This window comes from Onychostoma macrolepis, chromosome 20 (assembly GCF_012432095.1).
Source record: "Onychostoma macrolepis isolate SWU-2019 chromosome 20, ASM1243209v1, whole genome shotgun sequence".
NCBI lineage: Eukaryota > Metazoa > Chordata > Actinopteri > Cypriniformes > Cyprinidae > Onychostoma > Onychostoma macrolepis.
This window is the reverse complement of record NC_081174.1, coordinates 29,190,218-29,213,004: the sequence shown is the minus strand read 5'-3', so window position 1 is coordinate 29,213,004 and position 22,787 is coordinate 29,190,218. Positions and strand designations below refer to the sequence as shown.

Sequence of the window (22,787 nt, the reverse complement as noted above, 5' to 3'; positions counted from 1 at the left end):
CTCGGGAAATGTAGTTTATCACGAACGCGCCTCCATAATGAATGTGACTATCATATTGATAGATAGACGTGTTTCTTTTGTTATATTTCAATCAGAGTGCAGAAAAGAAGCGGCGAGGCAACGGAAGAAAGACGAAGGTTTCCTTAAATTAACTTAATAATACGTAAAAGTGTGTTTAAAGTTCATTTATTTACATTACTTGAGGTGATGGCATCTGAGGAGGATGTAAACATGGACATGATATCTTCAGGTACACTTCAGGTTCTTCTTTCATTAAATGAGAAGAAACGAGAAAGAGTGTTATAAAACGTTACAAGGGACATTTCCCTTCCAGTGACTATAAAATGTTCCTTCCTGTTTTCCCAGCATGATATAGAAAGTACCAGGTTTGAGAAGTAAAAGGCGGGGGAACATTTTTAAAAAACACATATCACATATATATGTGTGACCCTGGACCACAAAACCAGTCTTAAGTGTCAATTTTTCGAAATTGAGATTTATACACCATTTGAAAGCTGAATAAATAAGCTTTCCATTGATGTATGGTTTGTTATGATAGGACAATATTTGGCTGAGATACAACTATTTGAAAATCTGGAATCTGAGGGTGCAAAATATTGAGAAAATCGCCTTTAAAGTTGTCCAAATGAATTCTTAGCAATGCATATTACTAATCAAAATGACGTTTTGATATATTTACAGTAGTAAATTTACAAAATAAGTTCATGGAATATGATCTTTACATAATACACTAATGATTTTTGGCATAAAAGAAAAATCTATAATTTTGACCCATATAGTGTATTTTTGGCTATTGCTACAAATATACCCCAGCGACTTAAGACTGGTTTTGTGGTCCAGGGTCACATATATATATATATATATATATATATATATATACAACACACCTCCATACACACACAGACACACACACACACACACACACACACACACACACAAACAAACACAAACACAAACAAAGAAAACAAGTAGATAGAATAAAAAAGAAAGCTGGTGTTAGAGTTTTGTTTAAAGAACTACAAGCAGTTAGAAAACGAGTGCAAGTGATAGAGGGTCAAGTGTTTGTTTGTTTTTTTTAAAGAAAAATAGATAAAATAGAATTAGAATAGAGAGTGCTAGAGTTCAAGGGTCAAATAAAGAGATGTGTTTTAGACGTTTCTTGAAGATGCATGTGCATTATTGCATGTAAAATATATTTTGTTTTGCAATACAACAATTTTAAACGTAACAATGTAATTAAAAAGACAATGGTTGACATACTGTAATAATGTTTGTAATTGTATTTTACCTGACAATTACTGTATCAGTTAAATATATTACACACTTTCATTATACTGAATTTACAGAATAGAACACCTTTATTGCACAGCTGTACTTTGAAATTTAAGCTCTCTATAGTAGCAATACACACTTACACTTATTTACATATTATTAAGTTCCAGTGCACATGTAATCAGATATGTAGGCTACAAAACTATGTGAAGTTACATATTTACATAATTTTTACAGTTACAATGCAATCTGTACAAATAAAACAAATTAATATATTCCTCGTGCTATGTCTAATCCTTAGCATCAGCTGATCTACTGCTTTGTGCCGTTCTTCAGTTATCGATTACTGATGACAACTACTGTAGAATTAGGGTTGAAGTTAAAATACATGTAGTAGCCTACTGTAAATCCATGCCTTTATCAGATTTCGTCGGAATTGTCCAGAGTAGGGTGATCAGAATTCTGCCTGTTTCTTTAGGTCGGAAAGGTAGCGAGTTAAAAATTCTATTCAGCAACTATGTATTGATAGATGGCTTTAAGATAATTGCAGATTTTTGTGCTAAGTTCTATAGTGATTCATATTCTTCCAAATTCTGCCAGCAGAATGTTTTGATTCTTTATTCTCACATAAAATAAATGAATAAAGAAGATTGTAGTCTATAGTGATGAATCGGGATACAATCAGGGTATCATCCCAATCGTTTATATAAGCTAATCGTAATTTAATTTTGAAATCTGAAAAATGAAAATAAGGCAAATTTTTTTTCGTTTTTCATTTGTTCAAACAAAAAGAAAAATCAAGAATTTGTTTTTACGTTCAGGGAGAATAAACAGCTTGAATATTGGATCTCTACATGTGGGTGGGAATGAAACGACCCTTTGGTCAACCAAACATTACAACATAAAAATAGTTCTAAAAAAATAAAAAATTAAAATAAAAACATAATAATAGTCCTCTGCTTCTACGGATTCTTAATGAGTTTTATTTACTACATTTTATCTCTTTCTCTTCATCAAACAGCCAGATTAACCGTACCTAGGCAGCATAAATTCTGCAACCTACTCGAGAAGCGGGAAATATTTGTTTATCTCATGAATTTACTTTGTGTCACAACTAGAAATAAAACCAGAGATGATTCTATCAGTGTCAGAAATTAACAGTTAAAAAACAGGTTTTTAACCATTTATACAGAAATTCATAATAGGCCTCAATATGTATGTCATCCTTAATGTTAAATTCTTAAATGTTAATGTTAAATTAGATTTGATTCAGATCTTTTGATTAATTTTTACAGTGGTATTTTTTTTAACTGTTGCCCCGCCTTTTACTTCTCAAACCTCGTACTTTCTATGGTATCGTGCTGGGAAAACAGATTGTGCTTTGCGAGTTACCCATTGTGTGTTGGTAGTGGCGTGTACCACAGTTTGCTTTGCCGATTGCGAAACGTGATTGGTAAACAGTTTGCCAGAATATACCCTGACCTAGATCAGAACTTTGGAACGGGTTTGCAAATCATTTCACAAATTAGATTTGTGATACGCGATTCTAAGTCCCGATCTAAAATGATGGTTCGCGAATCATTATTGAGATCTGGACTTCGGAAAGGGTGTCATGAATCATTTGTTTTAGATCGGGATTTCAGAGTCTGTATCACGAATCATTTGATTCTGATCAGGACTCTGGAGCAGGTTTGTGATTCTTTTGATTCAGGTCAGAACTTCGGAGCACGGATTGCGAATCATTTAATTTAGATTGGAACTTTGGAGCGGGTTTGTGATTCTTTTGATTCAGGTCAGAACTTCGGAGCTCGTATCGCGAATGGTTTGATTTAGATCGGGACTTGGGAGCGGGTTCACTAATCTTTTTATTAATATCTGAACTTCAGAATGGGTATTGCAAATAATTAGTTTTAGATCGGGATTTCAGAGCCCATATCACGAATCATTTGATTCAGATTGGGACTTCGGAGCGGGTTCGTGAATCTTTTGATTCAGATCGGAACTTTGGAGCACGGATCATGAATCATTGGAACTTCGGAGCGGGTTCGTGAATCTCTTGATTCAGATCAGAACTTTCTTCTTTTTGTGTGTGTGTAAAACCATGGTTAATTGTTGTAAGGGATGTGTTGCCAGGTTAAAAAAGTAAGAAATTTACATCTTAAGAGGACACAAAGGATGAATATAGAGATACAGTTTTGATAGGATTAAAAGAACTTTGGATAGTTTCCATATACTGGTCTAGATCAGCTCTGAATAAAGAAAAGAGCCAGATTTTTGCTTATGTATGTGAAATTATGTATGTCTGCTGTTGTGTCCCCAAAAATGCCAAAATCAAACCTACCCCTTAGATATTTGATAACTCCAAAATAAAAAAAACACAACCTTTTTGTATTTTGTTTGTCAGAGCAGCCGGCAGAGTGCGCTGTTTTACACTGTTAACTCTAAATGGTCAACCAAATGACAATGAAATCTCTGTCCAAATGAGCTCTGTATCTCATGAATGACTGTTCTGTTTCACTGCTGTACATTAATCTACATATTATAACTCTGTAAAATGAAATAATATGCAGGAATGCTTCAGTGCTGCCCACAGTCAGGGCTGAAGATGATGCAAACTAGCATTGTGTTATTGTTTATGATGTCTTGTGTTGTAGATTGACAGAAAAACAGCATTCATGTGACCAAGATTGACAGATTTACATCTGTGCGTGATGATGTGCATGGTTGTAATATATTGCATTTTTTCTGGACATTTCTTGACAGTTCATTCAGGTAACACACTCTTCTATGCATCACAGTTCACTCAGATTTCTGTACATTTACTTACAGAAAAGTACTGTGATGGCAATGAGTTACAGATGTAATACCTTTTTTTTTTTTTTTTTTAATTATGAATGATTACTCATGTACCATTTGTTATGTACATTGCTGTCAAAATACCGTTCGTTATTTGCATGGTTCTATGAAGAATAGCATAGTGTTATCATGTTACCATAAGCAAGACATCAAGTGTTATAAACAGGGCTGTAAACACAAGCCTGCTCAAATGACTGTGTGACATTTCTGACACTTCTGTGTCAGTGTTTGTCATGACATGCTGTCACGCTTGTGGCACTTTTGCAAGACTTTACCAAAAAAAGGCAATAACTGTGTCTTAATTCTGCAGACTTTATGTAGTCAAAGATGTTTGATTATTTTTATTTTGTTCACATGCTTAGGGAGTGAATCTCACAAAAAACATGTATTGGAATGGTCACAGTTTACTCCCAAATCAGAAGAAAAACTAAATGAAAAATTTACATTTTAATGGAATGATACCTATTTTAAGATCAGGGCTTCCTAAATTCTTATAATCATAAATCATAAATCTCATTCTGATTCCTGTAATCATCAGGATAGCATCAGGATATTTTATTGGACATTTTGGAATTTCCAATGGTGATCCTAATACATAAATACTAATAAATATTTTAAAAAATTATAGTATAAGATTATATTAGGTTTTTTTATTTACATTGGCATGAATTAATTAAAAGCAGTGCATGAATTAAGCTATATGCATGAACAGTTTACCATAAATATGCATTAAGATGCATTTACTATTTTCAGTTTTCAGGATGTATGAATATTTTACAAATCATATTTTATTTTTGCATTGTAGTAATAAGAATAAGGAGGCAAATTTTGTTTTATGCACATGTATGTATGCAAAATGTATTTTAGTGTGTGTGTGTGTGTGTGTGTGTATGTATGTATGTATATATATATATATATATATATATATATATATAGTTGTGCTCAAAATTATTCATTCCCAATGGTAAATATGATCAAAGGCGGCTGTGAAAATAAATGTGTATCATTAATCCTTTTGATCTTTTGTTTTAAAAATTTACAAAAATCAAACCTTTCATTGGAGAATAAGAATTTAAAATGGGAGAGAAATATCATTATGAAATAAATGTTTTTCTCTAATACACATTGGCCACAATTAATCATAGCCTTTTATTCAATACTTTTTGCAACCTCCTTTTGCCAAGATAACAGCTCTGAATCTTCACCTGTAATGCCTGATGAGGTTAGAGACACCTGACAAGAGATCAGAGACCATTCCTTCATCCAGAATCACTCCAGACCCTTTAGATTCACAGCTCCATGTTGCTGCTTCTTCTCTTCAGTTCACTCATTTTCTACAGGGTTCAGGTCAGAGGACTGGAATGGCCAGCAGAAGCTTGGTTTTGTGCTCAGTGACCCATTTTTGTTTTGGTTTTGATGTTTGTTTATAGATCATTGTCCTGTTGGAAGATCATTGTCCTGTTGGAAGGTTGTTCCCCCCCCCCCCGGAAAAACGTGATATAGAGGCTGTTTTTTGTTTGTTTGTTTGTTTGTTTTTTAGGTTTCTGACCCCAAGATTCAACTAATCTCTGCAATTCTCCAGCTGTGGTCCTTGGAGAGTATTTAACCACTCAGACTCTCCTTCTCACCGTGCATTAGGACGATATAGACACACGTTCTCTTCCAGGCAGATTTGTAATATCTTTAGTTGATTGGACCCTCTTAATTATTGCCCTGATGGTGGAAATGGGGATTTTTAATGCTTTAGCTCTTTTCTTACAGCCACTTTCTTAATTTGTGAAGTTCAACAATCTTTTGCTGCACATTAGAATATTCTTTGGTTTTACTTCTTGTGATCAATGATCAAGGAAATTTTGCCTTTGTGTTCCTCATATTTATATTTCTGTGAAACAGGAAGCCAAGGCTGGACAACTTCATGTTCCTAGTCACCCTGGTGTGATAAAAAATACAAATATGAATAGGAATATACTTCATATTAGATATTTTAATCATAAGAATTTCTAGAGGTACCTATAATTGTGGCCATTGTGTACTAGAGAAAAATATTTATTTCCTAATGTGATTTTCCCCCACTTTTTTTTTTAACTTAAATTAAAGGTTAGACTTTTTTTAAATTTGTAAATGAAAGATCAAATGGATAAACAATGCAGACTTATTTTCACAGCCTTCTTTGATCATATATATTATATAAGTGCTGTCAAACGATTAATCGCGATTAATCACACCCAAAATAAAAGTTTTTGTTCACATAATATATGTGTGTGTACTGGGTATATTAATTATGTATATATAAATACAAACACATGCATGTATATATTTTAGAAACATCTGTTATGTTTATATAATATATATATATATTTATAGATAATATAAATTATATGAATATAAATATATACATGTAAATATTTTCAAAATATATACTTTATGTGTGTGCTTTTATATACATAATAAATATAATACAGTACACACACATATTATGTAAACAAAAACTTTTATTTTGGATTAATCATTGACAGCACTAATATATATATATATATATATATATATATATATATATATATATATATATATATATATATATATATATATATATATATATATATGTATGTATGTATGTGTATATATATATATATATATATATATATATACAGTGGGGCAAAAAGTATTTAGTCAGCCACCAATTGTGCAAGTTCTCCCACTTAAAAAGATGAGAGAGGCCTGTAATTTTCATCATAGGTATACCTCAACTATGAGAGACAAAATGAGAAAAAAAAAATCCAGAAAATCACATTGTAGGATTTTTAAAGAATTTATTTGCAAATTATGGTGGAAAATAAGTATTTGGTCACCTACAAACAAGCAAGATTTCTGGCTCTCACAGACCTGTAACGTCTTCTTTAAAAGGCTCCTCTGTCCTCCACTCGTTACCTGTATTAATGGCATCTGTTTGAACTCGTTATCAGTATAAAAGACACCTGTCCACAACCTCAAACAGTCCAACTCCAAACTCCACCATGGCTAAGACCAAAGAGCTGTCAAAGGACACCAGAAACAAAATTGTAGACCTGCACCAGGCTGAGAAGGCTGAATCTGCAATAGGTAAGCAGCTTGGTGTGAAGAAATCAACTGTGGGAGCAATTATTAGAAAATGGAAGACATACAAGACCACTGATAATCTCCCTCGATCTGGGGCTCCACACAAGATCTCACCCGTGGGGTCAAAATGATCACAAGAACTGTGAGCAAAAATCCCAGAACCACACGGGGACCTAGTGAATGACCTGCAGAGAGCTGGGACCAAAGTAACAAAGGCTACCATCAGTAACACACTGCGCCAGGGACTCAAATCCTGCAGTGCCAGACGTGTCCCCTGCTTAAGCCAGTACATGTCCGCCCGTCTGAAGTTTGCTAGAGAGCATTTGGATGATCCAGAAGAGGATTGGGAGAATGTCATATGGTCAGATGAAACCAAAATAGAACTTTTGGTAAAAACTCAACTTGTCGTGTTTGGAGGAGAAAGAATGCTGAGTTGCATCCAAAGAACACCATACCTACTGTGAAGCACGGGGGTGGAAACATCATGCTTTGGGGCTGATTTTCTGCAAAGGGACCAGGACGACTGATCCGTGTAAACGAAAGAATGAATGGGGCCATGTATCATGAGATTTTGAGTGAAAACCTCCTTCCATCAGCAAGGGCATTGAAGATGAAACGTGGCTGGGTCTTTCAGCATGACAATGATCCCAAACACACCGCCCGGGCAACGGAGTGGCTTCGTAAGAAGCATTTCAAGGTCCTGGAGTGGCATAGCCAGTCTCCAGATCTCAACCCCATCGAAAATCTTTGGAGGGAGTTGAAAGTCCGTGTTGCCCAGCGACAGCCCCAAAACATTACTGCTCTAGAGGAGATCTGCATGGAGGAATGGGCCAAAATACCAGCAACAGTGTGTGAAAACCTTGTGAAGACTTACAGAAAACGTTTGACCTCTGTCATTGCCAACAAAGGGTATATAACAAAGTATTGAGATGAAATTTTGTTATTGACCAAATACTTATTTTCCACCATAATTTGCAAATAAATTCTTTAAAAATCCTACAATGTGATTTTCTGGATTTTTTTTTTTCTCATTTTGTCTCTCATAGTTGAGGTATACCTATGATGAAAATTACAGGCCTCTCTCATCTTTTTAAGTGGGAGAACTTACACAATTGGTGGCTGACTAAATACTTTTTTGCCCCACTGTGTGTGTGTGTGTGTATATATATATATATATATATAGTGCCTTGTGACCGTATTCATACCTCTTCATTTTTTTTTTCTTTCATTTTTTCAATCTACACTCCATACCCCATATTGACAAAGCAAAAACAGATTTGTCACAACTTCGTAAATTTATTAAAAATAAAAAAACTGAAATAAGTACATTGCATAAGTATTAACACCCTTAACTAAATATTTAGCCAATTATCTGCTATTCTTCTCCTCACCTCTTCACCTCTCAAGCTCTGTCAGTTTGGATGGGGGCAGACGCACATTTTCAGGTTTCTTCAGAAATATTTGATTAAGTTCAATCCCAGGCTCTGGCTGAGCCACTCAAGGACATTCACGGAGTTGTCTATAAGCCACTCTTGCTGTGTGCTTAGGGTCATTGTCCTGTTGGAAGGTGAACCTTCTGCCCAGTCTGAGGTTCTGAATGCTCTGGACTAGGTTATCATTAAGGCTATCTCTATAATTTGGTGCATTGGGCTTTTCTTCTACTCTGACGAGTCCCTCAGTCCCTGCCGCTGAAAAACAGCTCCACAGCATGAGGCTGCTTCCAGCACACTTTACTTTTGGGATGATACTCTTCAGGTGATGAGCAGAGCCTGGTTTCCTTCAAACATGATGCTTGGAATTGAGGTTCATCAGACCAGAGAATCTTGTTTTTCACAGTCTGAGGGTCCTTTAGGTGCCTTTTTTTGCAAATTCCAAGTGTGTTTTCATGTGTCTTCACTGAGGAGAGGATTAAATCTTGCCACACCGCCATAAAGCCCACATTGGTGGAGTGTTGCAGTGATGTTTGTCCTTCTGTAGGTTTCTCCTATCTCCACATATGATCATGGAGCTCAACTAGAGTGACCATCTGGTTCTTGGTCACCTCTCTAACCAAAGCCCTTCTCCATCAATTGCTCAGTTTGGCCAGAAGGCCAGCTCTAGGAAGAGTCCTGGTTGTTCCAGACGTCTTCCATTAAGGGTAACAGAGACTACATGCTTCTGTGACCCTTCAATGAAGTAGATTTTTTTTTTTCCTGAGCTCTTCCCCAGATGTGTGGCTTGACGCCAACCTGTTTCTGAGCTCTATACAGGCAGTTCTTTTGACCTCAGGGCTTGGTTTTTGCTCTGATATGCATTATCAGCTGTTAGACTTTTTATTAAGATGTGTGTGCCTTTCCATATCATACCCATTCAATTGAATTTGCCACAGGTTAACTTCACTCGAAGTGTAGTAACATCTACAAGCAATATAAATGCTCCTGAGCTAAAATTCAATTGTCCCACAAAAGGGTATGAATACCTATGCAATGGAATCATTTAAGTTTTTATTTTTAATAAATTTGCAAAGATGTTAAAAACCAGTTTTTTGCTTTACTATTATGGTGTATGGAGTGCAGATTGATGTGGAAATGTAATTTAAAGCAGTTTAACATAAGGCAGCAACATAAAAAAACGTGGAAAAAAGGAAGGGGTATGAATACTTTCGCAAGGCACTGTATATATAATTTTGTTGGGAGTTACAGTCAGTAAGGCTTGTTTTTGAAAGAAGTTAATACTTTTATTCAGCAAGGATGCATTACATTGAAAAGTGACAGTGAAGACATTTATAATGTTACAAAAGATGGGGTGAAATGTGACCTGGATATGTTCTTGACAGATTCACTCTGATATGCTCTCAAATATTAGTTTTTGTCCCTACACTGTTTTCCCTTCAGCCGCCAATGTTTGATCTACCTGACACAGAAAGTTCATTTCTATCCCAGCAACTGCTTGGGTAGTTATGACAGTCTTTTCCTCATTTGGCGGAATACCATGGTCCAGCTGTCAGCAGGGTTCACAGACGTCTGTTTCAACCCCCTCAGCTGCTAAACGCTACGAGAGACTGAGCGCATGAGTTAAAATTAGCTCTTAGTCAACACAGTGCTTCACGGGTCAGGACATAAAGGAGTGAGGGGTCTCTCCAGACGCTCTAAACTGTCTCTGCGTACCGTCTTTCCTTCATCCAGGACGTTGAATAGGCAAAAGAAGTGAGCCGGATTCATATCAACCAGATCTGGCCATCTCTGCCTCCCTTCTTATTGGTCATTCTTTCTCTCTCTCTTTTCTCAGTCATTCTGCTCGCTCAGACTTGGATAGAGGACAATACAGTTCTCACAGACTGCTAGTGCTCGGACAGTCTCTGTAGGAACAGAAGACAACCTAAAGACCGGACCACAAGAAGGAGCGTCTTTGTGATGGTTTATTCCAGGAACAGATGGACATTAAAGTGGACGTTTCTTTTGACACGTTTTTGAAGTCTTCGCTGACTTTGACACAAAGTCATCTGTGAACGGATACCTGTAGCTTGGGACCATATCAAAAAGGTATGTTGTGTACTTCTAAAAAATGTCACTTTCAGTTTTTATCATCAGTATATGAATGGTTATTATGCTTTTAATGGAACAATTGAGTGGTGGTTTTTGTAAACCTGTTGCTATATTGTATATGTACATAGTTATTTATGTGTTTGTGTATTTAATATATATGGGTGTGTGTGTGTGTGTGTGTGTGTGTATATATATATATATATATATATATATATATATATATGTGTAATCAAATATATAAAAATATATATAAACGTAAATTGCAAATGATAAACTATATATATAAAGTAAAAAAAGGCCTCTAAAACTAGCTTGCTCTATTCTTTTTCTATTCTATCTGTTTTCTTTTTATTTATTATATCATTTAAAGAAAAAACTCACTACGTGTACTGCGTTAAGCTAACTGAGACTTGTCATAGCACTTGCATATCATTGCTCTTTTGTTGATTTTGATTGCTTCCATTGTCCTCATTTATAAGTTGCTTTGGATAAAAGAGTAAATGTAAATGTGTATATACTATATATATATAGATATATATATAATTTACAGTTATGTGATACTTTATTTCTGTATGTTTTTTTGTACATTTTCACTTTTTTCTTTTTTGTTCATTATTTTGATATTTGCTTTTTACTGTTTCAGTTTAGCTGAGAAGCTTATAACATGTTCTTTTTGTACCGACTTACCCCATATAGTGTGATGAAATCCCTTTTGCCATGTTGATTTATGATTTATGATTTTTTTTTTTTTTTTAATGATTTTTGGATTTAAAAAATACTTCAGATTTACATTGAAGGAGGGACTCAAACCATATATAAAGACTTGAGGGAGGGATTGTTTAACTTGGTCTAGTAAAACTCACCTGGCAAATAGATAAAACAAATAAAAAACCACTTTACCAACCATATTGCTCCAGCCACTCACGAGTTACTTTTGCAGGAAGTATCTAGTTTTATTTGTGTTTATGTGCATGGTGACAATGCAACTGAGAAATTTGCTTGTCTCTGACTTCATTGTGAGTAAGGGCAGCTTTCAGGAAGCGCTTCATCAGATTGCACTTAGCGATTCCATTTCCTACTGAAGGAGTTCCTCTGACACGGGCCCACGGGAGCAGGTTGGCAGCGCTACAGCGCTTTGAAGTCGTCAGTGACAGAGATGATGTCTTAAATCAGCCTGTGTGACTCAATATTCTCTCTGGACTTTAGGCTCTGTCTAAACATTTCAGGTTTGTGGAGGAAGTCCACATGTGGGTGAGCAGAAAGAGAAGAGATGCCTGTGTTTAGACTCGCAATGCATTTTGCAAATAATGAGCTGTCATAATGTGGAGGCACCACGCAATACCATGGTTCACGTTTATGGACACTTGAAATGGTGTGGCAGCGGTTTGTGAAAACAAACGTGCCTGATTTCTTACATGCCCGCAGGAATGAGCTGCCCAGTGTTGAATCGTGGGCCACAGTTAGCGTCTGAGCTAATGACCTGACGCGCAGAGATAAGACACGGTGCATGACATCAGCGCTTCAATTCTGCACCACCGTGTGAGAAACAACAACAAGCTCGTGCTCGTACCGTCGGGCCGTGCCGTCGTCATGACAACAAAACAGAGTCCATTTGTTTATGGTTTGTTTAGTTAATTGAAATGTGTTTAGTTTATTTTTAACAAAAAGCATGTAGGTTCTAAATGTTGATTGAGTTCACTAAAACATGCGCTTGCGAAAAAGTACATGCTAAGGTATTTGTTAAAGTACTTGGAGAACTCTGTAAATGCATGGAATATGAATCATTCAGTACTATAGTATATCAAAGTACTATGGTTTTAGAACATGGTAGTAGCAGGGTATTTGAATATGATATAGTTTGTTTCTATAGCATATGTTAAAGTACCATGGTAGTACCATAGTATTTTTGAAGTCTAATAAAAGTATGTGTGCATATGTACCAATGCATATGGTAAAAACCTGCTACATGAATATGGTACCATAGTATGCATCAGAGTAAAATGGTATCACAATGTGTTTGGGCTTGTACTGTACCATGGTATTATTTGCTGTTTCTTTGAGTACAATCAAAATATGATAAACTACTGTTCAAAAGTTGAAGATTTTTAAACTTTTAAAGAAAATTGGTACTTTTATTTATCAAGGACGCATTAATTTGATCAAAAGTGACAGTAAAGACAATTATAATGTTAAGAAAAAGATTTGTTTCAAATAAATGCTGTTCTTTTCATCAAAAAACTTTGCTTTCATAAAAAAAAAATTAAAAAAAAAATTATCATGATTTCCAAAAAACCATGAAGCAGCACAGCTGTTTTCAACATTGATAATAATCAGAAATGTTTCTTGAGCAGCAAATCGGCATATTAGAATGATTTCTGAAGGATCATGTGACACTGAAGACTGTAGTAATGATGCTGGAAATTCAGCTTTGATCACAGGAATAAATTACATTTTAAAATATATTCAAACAGAACATGGTTATTTAAAATATTTCACAATATTACTGTTTTTACTGTATTTTTGATTGAATAAATATAGCCTTTGTTGAGCAAAAGAGGCTTCTTCTAAAATCTTGAAAAAATAATTTTTTGAACGGTAGTGTAATCCTTTGGTTATCATCACTTTACCATGGTACTTCCACAGTGTTTTTTTAAGTAAGGGTAAGTTAGTTGATATAGTGATATAGTAGTCACGTTTTATGTCCATAGGAATCGGCTTCTTAATGGCATGTAAGAACAAGTCTGCAAGCAGTCCATTCTAAAATAGGGAAGTGTGTTTGTTTTTAAAGAAGTTGTTGGGTATGAGCTGAGACATTGGGCATGTATAAAATGTTAAACTCTTCACCTGTTAGTACTCAAGGCTGTATAGCGTCAGTCTTCACTCCTTCAGGAAGGGTGTGTGTCTCTAAAAATGACACAGTCGTGGGACACAGAATTAACATTATATCATTACAGCCAAAGCAGGCTCTGTGGTGAGATCATCTCTCTGCTGCAGCCCACACCTATTGTCAGAAAAAAATGTGGCGGCGAGCCAAAAGCATTACTGCAGACGCTGAGAGATCTGGGGTCGTTCGTGGCTTTGTGCTTTTATTGCAAAGCAGAAATCATGGATATCTTTTTTTTCTGATGGATTTGTTGTGACATAGTACTAATTACTAATTTGATGTTTAGTTTATTCTTTAATCCAAAGTGTTTTGAGTACATTCGAAGGAACAGTCCACCCAAAAAATGAAAATCAGCTGAACATGTAGTCTCCCTCGGGTCATGCAAGATTTAGATGAGTTTGTTTCTTCATGGGAACAGATTTGGAGAAATGTAGCATTCTCACCAGTGGATCCTCTGCAGTGAATGGGTGCCGTCAAAATGAGAGTCCAAACAGCTGATAAAAACATCACAATAATCCACACCACTCTTGTGTCTTGTGAAGCGAATATCTGCATGTTTGGAAGAAGCAGATCCATCAATGAGATGTTTTTAAATTCAAAGGAAAGGATTATGGATTGGTATTTTGGCCAGACGTTTGTGGTGTTTTTATCAGCTGTTTGGACGCTCATTCTGACGGCACCCATTCACTGCAGAGCATCCATTGATGAGCAAGTGATGGAATGCTGAATTTTTCCAAATCTGTTCCTATGAAAAAATAAACTCATCTACATCTTGGATGGCCTGAGGGTGAGTAAAGTATCATTATAAATATTGTTAGTGTGATACGAGAGTTTCATCACTTTAACTTATTTCCTCCATTTTTACTGTACGCGGGAAATGACATCGTCTTCCTCCCATCAGAAAGGCATCTGTTCATCTGGTCATTTGTCCACTGTGACTGGCGATCGGAGCAGAACCATACGGCCATATGAAAACATGCTTATCAGTAACGTTTGCTCATCAATCACAGCCGTGCAGGACAAAGGAGATCGCTGTGATATAAACGACTCCCAAAGCGTGTATGAAGCGAACACTGAAGTCATTACACGTCGAGTGTTTCTCATTCTGGGTCAGCAGATGTCTTTCTGAAGGAGGTGATTTTGAAGGAGCCGTTTGTGCAATGGAAAGAATGTTCCAGATAGCAGAGCTATTCCTGAGAAAAGGCACGTCATATTGCATCACTGCCGCAGTCTTTGCTGACCGTGGGGTCATTGTCAGTGCTGTCTGTTTCTGACAATTTCAGGATTTTTTGTTTTTATTATTATGATGTTGACTTGTGCTATTGCACAAATTTGGCTTAGTGTTTATTTCCAAATCCCTATCCTGAGACCAAAATGTCTTGCTCTAAACGCCTCGTGGTGAGTTCAAGATATTTTCACTAAACTCAGCACAGTTTGCTAACTGTCTGAACTGTTTTTTGTAGTGGACTGCAAAATATACAAATAATTCCATTGTTTCAGTTCACGATTCTCTATTTACCTGTTCTATTGTTTCATCCATCCATCCCTCTATCCATCTTTTGTTCTATCATTCTGTCATTCCATCCATTGTTTTAACACTCCTTGCATCCATCCATCCGTCCATCATATCTGTTGTTCTATCTATCATTCTATCATTCCATCTACATTCATCCGTCATCCATCCATCCATTCACCCATTTAGCATTTTGTCATTTTATTAATTTACTGGTCTATCCATCCATCCGTTGTTTTATTGTTTCTTCCATTATCCATCCATCCATCCATCCATCCATCCATCGCATTTATTGTTCTATGGATTCTGTTGTTTCATCTACATCCATCCATCCATTTAGCATTCTATCATTCTATCCATGTATCATCCTAGCCATCCATCCATCCATTGTATCTGTTTTTCTATCATCCTTTCGTTCCATCCATCCATGCATTTTTCTATCTGTCATTCCATTGTTCCATCCATCCATCTATTGTTCTTTCCTTCTATCCATCAGTCCATCCATCCATCTATCCATTCAGTTGTTCATCAGTTCATCCATTCATTCATCCATTTATTGTTCTATCTAGCGTTCCATTTCCATCCATCCATTTGTTTGTCCAATCATTCGTTCTGTCAGTCTATTTATGACATTTTACTTTTTTTTCCCACCTCAGGCCCCTTTTTCCATCCGTCCATCCATCCATCCATCCATCCATCCATCCATCCATCCATCCATCCATCCATCATATCTATTGTTCTATCTATCATTTTATCATTCCATCAACATCCATCCATTCATCCATTTTCCATTCTATCGCTCAATCCATTTATCATTCTATCCGTCCATCCATTGTATCTATTGTTCTATCTGTCATTCCATCCATCCGTTTGTCCAATCATTTGTCCTATCATTGAATATGATTATTCAACTGAATGTAATTATAAAACAGATAGTTCCTGTCCTTGATTCTGATTGGTTGAGCCGCGTTCGAAGCTGTTGTAAATTACTCTACAAACATACACCTCTTTGTTTCTGCATCTGTGCGTTGCTCGGCAACCACTTTGTTGCAACCACAATCGTTTCTGAGGAGCCACATTGTTTGACAGGAGAGTGTTTTTATTAATATCATTACATTTTATTTGCTTTTGTTTTATTTTGTGAAACCTTGCAACGTATATGGAATAAGTCCACGTCATGCCTAACAACGCCCTTTAGCTGTTATAAATTCACTGTAAACCATGGCGTATTGGGGCTTATTGCTTTATTACAGCCTGCATCTTCCACAGAAGCCGCTACATTCTGTTACATTTATACATGATTGTGTAAAGACAGAGGTCTTACATGGTATTCAGGACAGTGGGCTAGAGAGACACAGAGATGAGAAAAGAGGCAAATTTCAGTATAGTAGTATACTGCGTGACCATCATAAAGTACAGTATGAAAGTCCTCTTGAACTCTCACCTAAAACGCAACTCCACGTTTTCATCATGTGCCGTTTTAAACTAGGCTGTAGTTTATGATTCCTATTTTTATATGCACTCTTCAACCTCTCTCTGTCCTCTCTCTCTCTCTCTCTCTCTCTCTCCTTCCCATGTAGGGTGACATCAGGTTACATTTATTAGATTAAGGCTGTGGTCCTCATCAGGCCAGCGCTGGACGGCTCATCGCCCACATGCTTGTTGAATGACAGTTTGCGCTCTGAATGAATTTGAGCACTTCCTTACAATAGTCAGATGTGTTTGTGTTTTTGTTTTCTTTTCCGCCCACATCACTGGACCACGTAAACATAGCTTAAAATGCCTTCATGCATTTGTCACATGCTTTATCTGCAAGGTGCGCATTTACATTTTTATCAGATTCAGTAGCCATTTGAATAACGTGAATTAATGGATCATTCAATCAGATCAGGAATGTGTGTTAAGAAAGTGAATCTAGTTCAATTGTATTTGATGTTGACTTTGACTTTAAGTGCATTCATGCACAAATAGCTGGTGTGCACTTGTGATATGTGATATTTTTAGCGGCTCACACTACAGGAAGGTACAGGAGGAAATGGCAGATGGTCAGAGCTTGTGCCGTCACAGGAAGTGTTTCGTCTGATGCATGAGTGTTGTAGGTATTGTACTTGTGATGAGAACATGACTGGAGTTGTATAGGGAAGATTGCACGGTAAACATGTTACAGAGGAGATTACTTTGACGTTGGCGAAATTGCATTCTGTTACGCTCATTTCAGCATCAACTTTGTCTCAGATGTTTGTCCTAAAATGCGTTGAGAGCAATAAAAATGGACTGGAATTTGACTGCATGTAAAAATCTTATTCTTTTAGTTTTTTTGAATTTTAGTCTTTTACATAATTTACATATTTGTCTTACTGCACTTATTTTAAGTGTAAAAAAAGAATCTGTCATATTTAAGATGCATTCCTTAAAATTAAGTCTTAATGTACATGTATCTTGCTTTAAGAACTTTTAGACATTTTAAGTGGAAAACTAGTCAAGACGATTCATTAAAATTAATGCAGCATTACAGAGCTATAAAACGAATGCCTTGGGAGCAATAAAAATACAGAAATTTGACAGTTGGCATACACCAAGTATAAATCCTACTTTTAACGAGTATTTTAATTTAACGTTCCAGTTAAAATATCTAAAAATCCTCAAAATGTAATTGCATTGCACAATATTAAGACTTCAGAGAGTGTATTTTGTCTTACTGCACTTGGCAGATTTTTCCACTTGTTTAATGTATAAAAATCTGGCATATTCAAGATGCATTATTTGTATCTTGTTTTAAGGATATGTAGATATTTCAACTGAAAAACAAGTCCAAACAACTCATTAAAATTTAATTGCGGCATAAAATGAAATGCATTAATGTGGACAGCATGCAGTGTCTCAAAGTGATCTGAGCTGTTGCTGATCTTTAGAGGAGACACATCTCCAGTTATCTCTCCCTCAGAAGAAACATTTGAGAAAAATGGCACTTCATCAAGTCTTTTGCATTCAGTTGTTGCTCTCGTTGAGAAAAATAAAAATACAAATTATTTAAGACATTTATTTTAATTTCATGTGTGTTAATAACATTCCAGGGATTATTTCAGACATTTTCTGAAAATAAAGCAAGGTAAATCCTAAGAATGACCTATTTCTCTTTCTCTCTCAGAGAGGGCAAGTACAGATAGTTGTGTTTGTCTGATGTGTTAAAATAATGACCGTATGATGAGCTTAATTTTGGCAATCATATGATCAACACAAATGCAGTGCGTCAGTTTGTGCCAGACGAATCGTCAATGTGAGAGTTTCTCTGCCCTTATTTAGTCACAGTCCTCCAGCCTTCACACGGCTGAGACAAACTCTGACGTTTTCCTCCAGAACTGGAGATGTCTGTGCGTCTGTGTGGGTTCAGGACCGTCTCTCTGTGTGGTGGAGGATGGGGGAGGAAATATTTACACAACTGTTACCACCTGCCATTATGTCGTTTAACACTGGTTATCTAGTTGATGTTGATGGGGTTGAAACCAAGGAGGTCTGTAATACCTTGAGAAAGTCTGTTTGCATTTCTGTTTATTTCAATGGTGCATGGTTTTACTAGTGCATGCCAGTGTTGTTATGGTTAAAAAATATATATATAAATATAAATGAATGAATGAATGAATAAATACATACATACATACAATACATAAGCAAACAAACCTTTTTGTTATTTGAATAAAAAAGAAATAAAATTAAATATTAGATGCCTTGGCATCTTACTGAAATAAGTTTAACTTAAATTACTAACTGAAATGAAACTAAAACTGAAATAAAAAATAAACACAATTTAAATAAATAAAAATGACAAAAGCATTCTTTCATTCAGTTCCACAAGTGCATGTCAGTGTTAAAATATTTTTGTTAATTGTAATAAAGCTGAAATAAAATGAAATATTCGATGAAAACTTAAAATAAATGAAAAATAGAATTTTTGCCTTGGCTTCCTAACAGAAATAAGTTAAAATTTTAAACTTGTTAATAAAAAAAATCTTAAACCAAAATAAAAATAAATTCAAAGTTTTTATAAATATTGAATAAACAAACAAATAAATAGCTTGACAAAATGAAACACAAATATTAGCTGAAAAACATAAACTAAGCAAAAATGAGACGTATTGCCTTGGCATGTAACTGAAATAAGTTTCAGTTAAAATATTAAAATTACTAACTGAAATAAAAACAATTTATAAAAAATGGCAAAATAATATAACAAAAAAAATTAAACCAAAATATAAATTAATATAAATATAAATAATATATATAAATAATACTAAACCATATTTGTTTTTTTTTTGTTTTTTTTTGGTAATAATTATTTCTTATAGAAAAATAGTTAAATTTTTTTACATTTAATTTTTTGAAATATGCACACACCCTATAATATGCATGGTTGCTATGAGATCCCAGATTAGCCGTACTTTTATGCCAACAAAGAATGTGCCGGTATTTGAGTGTGTATCCGTGTGCATCAAGCTCCAGCAGTATGCATTACTAAATATAAACGAAGTGCCACTGATGCTTGCCCACCTCAGCTGAAAATACCCCGAGAATCTGAGGAATTAATTATCACAGGAGCTGCAAGTAACCAGCATTCATTCATGGCATTTGGCCGTTTAAATTTCCCAGGAGACATGCATGTAACAAAACCGATAGCTGTGAAGTTAAACCTCCTCGATCGGATTGGTGGATGAAGTGTGAGTGTTTCTCGTGTCTCCTGTGCACAAGTGTGTTTCTCGCTATAAATACTGCTCAATTTCAGCAAGGAGCAGCTGCGTGAAGCGCCCGGGGAGCTCTTCAGGAGCGAGGTACATATTCTCAGTGTAAATATAAGGCAAACTCTCATTTATATCTCCCAGCTGCCTCCATCTCCAATAATAACAGAGCTAAGGTCACCCTGAATCTCTCGGGCATAATCAAAGTTAAAAATACACCCGTCTCGAGTTAGAGAATTGAGGTTTGTGTAAAAACTCCAGTAGATCGAACTCTCATCTAAATTACTGTTTGGGACGGCATCAGTCTGTCAACAGCTTCTGCATATTTTTGGATTTCATCACAGAGGACATAATGAACGTTTGTGTGTATACAAGTGTTGTCATTGCTATTTTGGACAGCGATTGAATGTCATAACAGAAGCACAACAAATCAAAGTCACCATCAAAATGAAAACAATCCCATGGCCGCAACATGCTTCTATTAATAACACAAATACTTTCTGCAACAATTGGTCTGCCAGGGTTTTCCCGTCTTTGGTTACTTGCTGCTTTCATCAGAATCACTCCAAACTTTGTTCAAACGCCTGAGATTAAGATATTGATTATTAGTGTTTATATTATATTTATTCTTTTAGATTATTCAGATCATTATATTGAATTTAATCTATCTATCTATCTATCTATCTATCTATCTATCTATCTATCTATCTATCTATCTATCTATCTATCTATCTATCTATCTATCTATCTATCTATCTATCTATCTATGCCTATCTGTCTATCCACCATCCATCCATCCATGTCTGTCTAAAATATGTATCATATTAATAGATTTTTTATATTATGTACATTAATAGCTTTTTATAGAATTTTTATATAATGGAGAATAATACAGTATTAACCTGTACATATTAGATGTGGAATCATTTTATATATTAGAAATTTTATATAAAACAATTAAAAATAGTAAATAAAACATACTTTATAAAATATAAAGTATACATACATTATGTATGATAAAGTTGTATAAAATTATATATTATAATATATTATATTATCTCACATTTAATGTGTAGTTGTTAACTGTATTAAATTAGAAATATTATTATATTTTATTTGTTTAAATATAATATTTCACATTTAATTTGTAGATCTTTGGACAGTATCAGATGTCATACACAAAACATGTTATAATATAAATGTATATGGATACTATATATTAATTTTATATATATATACAGTGGGTACGGAAAGTATTCAGACCCCCTTAAATTTTTCACTCTTTGTTATATTGCAGCCATTCGCTAAAATCATTTAAGTTCATTTTTTTTTTCCTCATTAATGTACACACAGCACCCCATATTGACAGAAAAACACAGAATTGTTGACATTTTGCAGATTTATTAAAAAGAAAACTGAAATATCACATGGTCCTAAGTATTCAGACCCTTTGCTCAGTATTTAGTAGAAGCACCCTTTTGATCTAATACAGCCACGAGTCTTTTTGGGAAAGATGCAACAAGTTTTTCACACCTGGATTTGGGGATCCTCTGCCATTCCTCCTCAGGTTGGATGGTAAACGTTGGTGGACAGCCATTTTTAGGTCTCTCCAGAGATGCTCAATTGGGTTTAAGTCAGGGCTCTGGCTGGGCCATTCAAGAACAGTCACTGAGTTGTTGTGAAGCCACTCCTTCGTTATTTTAGCTGTGTGCTTAGGGTCATTGTCTTGTTGGAAGGTAAACCTTCGGCCCAGTCTGAGGTCCTGAGCACTCTGGAGAAGGTTTTCATCCAGGATATCCCTGTACTTGGCCGCATTCATCTTTCCCTCGATTGCAACCAGTCGTCCTGTCCCTGCAGCTGAAAAACACCCCACAGCATGATGCTGCCACCACCATGCTTCACTGTTGGGACTGTATTGGACAGGTGATGAGCAGTGCCTGGTTTTCTCCACACATACCGCTTAGAATTAAGGCCAAAAAGTTATATCTTGGCCTCATCAGACCAGAGAATCTTATTTCTCACCAACTTGGAGTCCTTCAGGTGTTTTTTAGCAAACTCCATGCGGGCTTTCATGTGTCTTGCACTGAGGAGAGGCTTCCGTCGGGCCACTCTGCCATAAAGCCCCGACTGGTGGAGGGCTGCAGTGATGGTTGACTTTCTACAACTTTCTCCCATCTCCCGACTGCATCTCTGGAGCTCAGCCACAGTGATCTTTGGGTTCTTCTTTACCTCTCTCACCAAGGCTCTTCTCCCCCAATAGCTCAGTTTGGCCGGACGGCCAGCTCTAGGAAGGGTTCTGGTCGTCCCAAACGTCTTCCATTTAAGGATTATGGAGGCCACTGTGCTCTTAGGAACCTTAAGTGCAGCAGAAATGTTTTTGTAACCTTGGCCAGATCTGTGCCTTGCCACAATTCTGTCTCTGAGCTCTTCAGGCAGTTCCTTTGACCTCATGATTCTCATTTGCTCTGACATGCACTGTGAGCTGCAAGGTCTTCCGAAAACCAGTAAGTATCTGGTGTGACCACCATTTGCCTCACGCAGTGCAACACATCTCCTTTGCATAGAGTTGATCAGGTTGTTGATTGTGGCCTGTGGAATGTTGGTCCACTCCTCTTCAATGGCTGTGCGAAATTGCTGGATATTGGCAGGAACTGGAACACGCTGTTGTATACGCCGATCCAGAGCATCCCAAACATGCTCAATGGGTGACATGTCTGGTGAGTATGCTGGCCATGCAAGAACTGGGATGTTTTCAGCTTCCAGGAATTGTGAAATGAACAGATCCTTGCAACATGGGGCCGTGCATTATCATGCTGCAACATGAGGTGATGGTCGTGGATGAATGGCACAACAATGGGCCTCAGGATCTCGTCACGGTATCTCTGTGCATT

The 22,787-nt window shown here is 36.0% G+C and overlaps 1 protein-coding gene across 5 annotated transcripts in view; it reads left to right on the top strand.

Annotated features, from left to right (window-relative positions):
• The first annotated feature begins 58 nt into the window (after positions 1-58).
• The window catches only part of filip1b (filamin A interacting protein 1b), a 40,930-nt gene continuing 18,201 nt past the window's right edge, over positions 59-22,787 (top strand). For 2 of the 5 annotated variants that reach the window (XM_058755681.1, XM_058755679.1), the window contains exon 1: positions 10,299-10,766. The gene's annotated coding sequence lies outside the window, so the exon portion shown is untranslated. Of the gene's footprint in view, positions 251-10,278; positions 10,767-22,787 lie in introns of those variants that run through there. The other 3 variants (XM_058755678.1, XM_058755677.1, XM_058755680.1) reach the window with 3 other exon arrangements.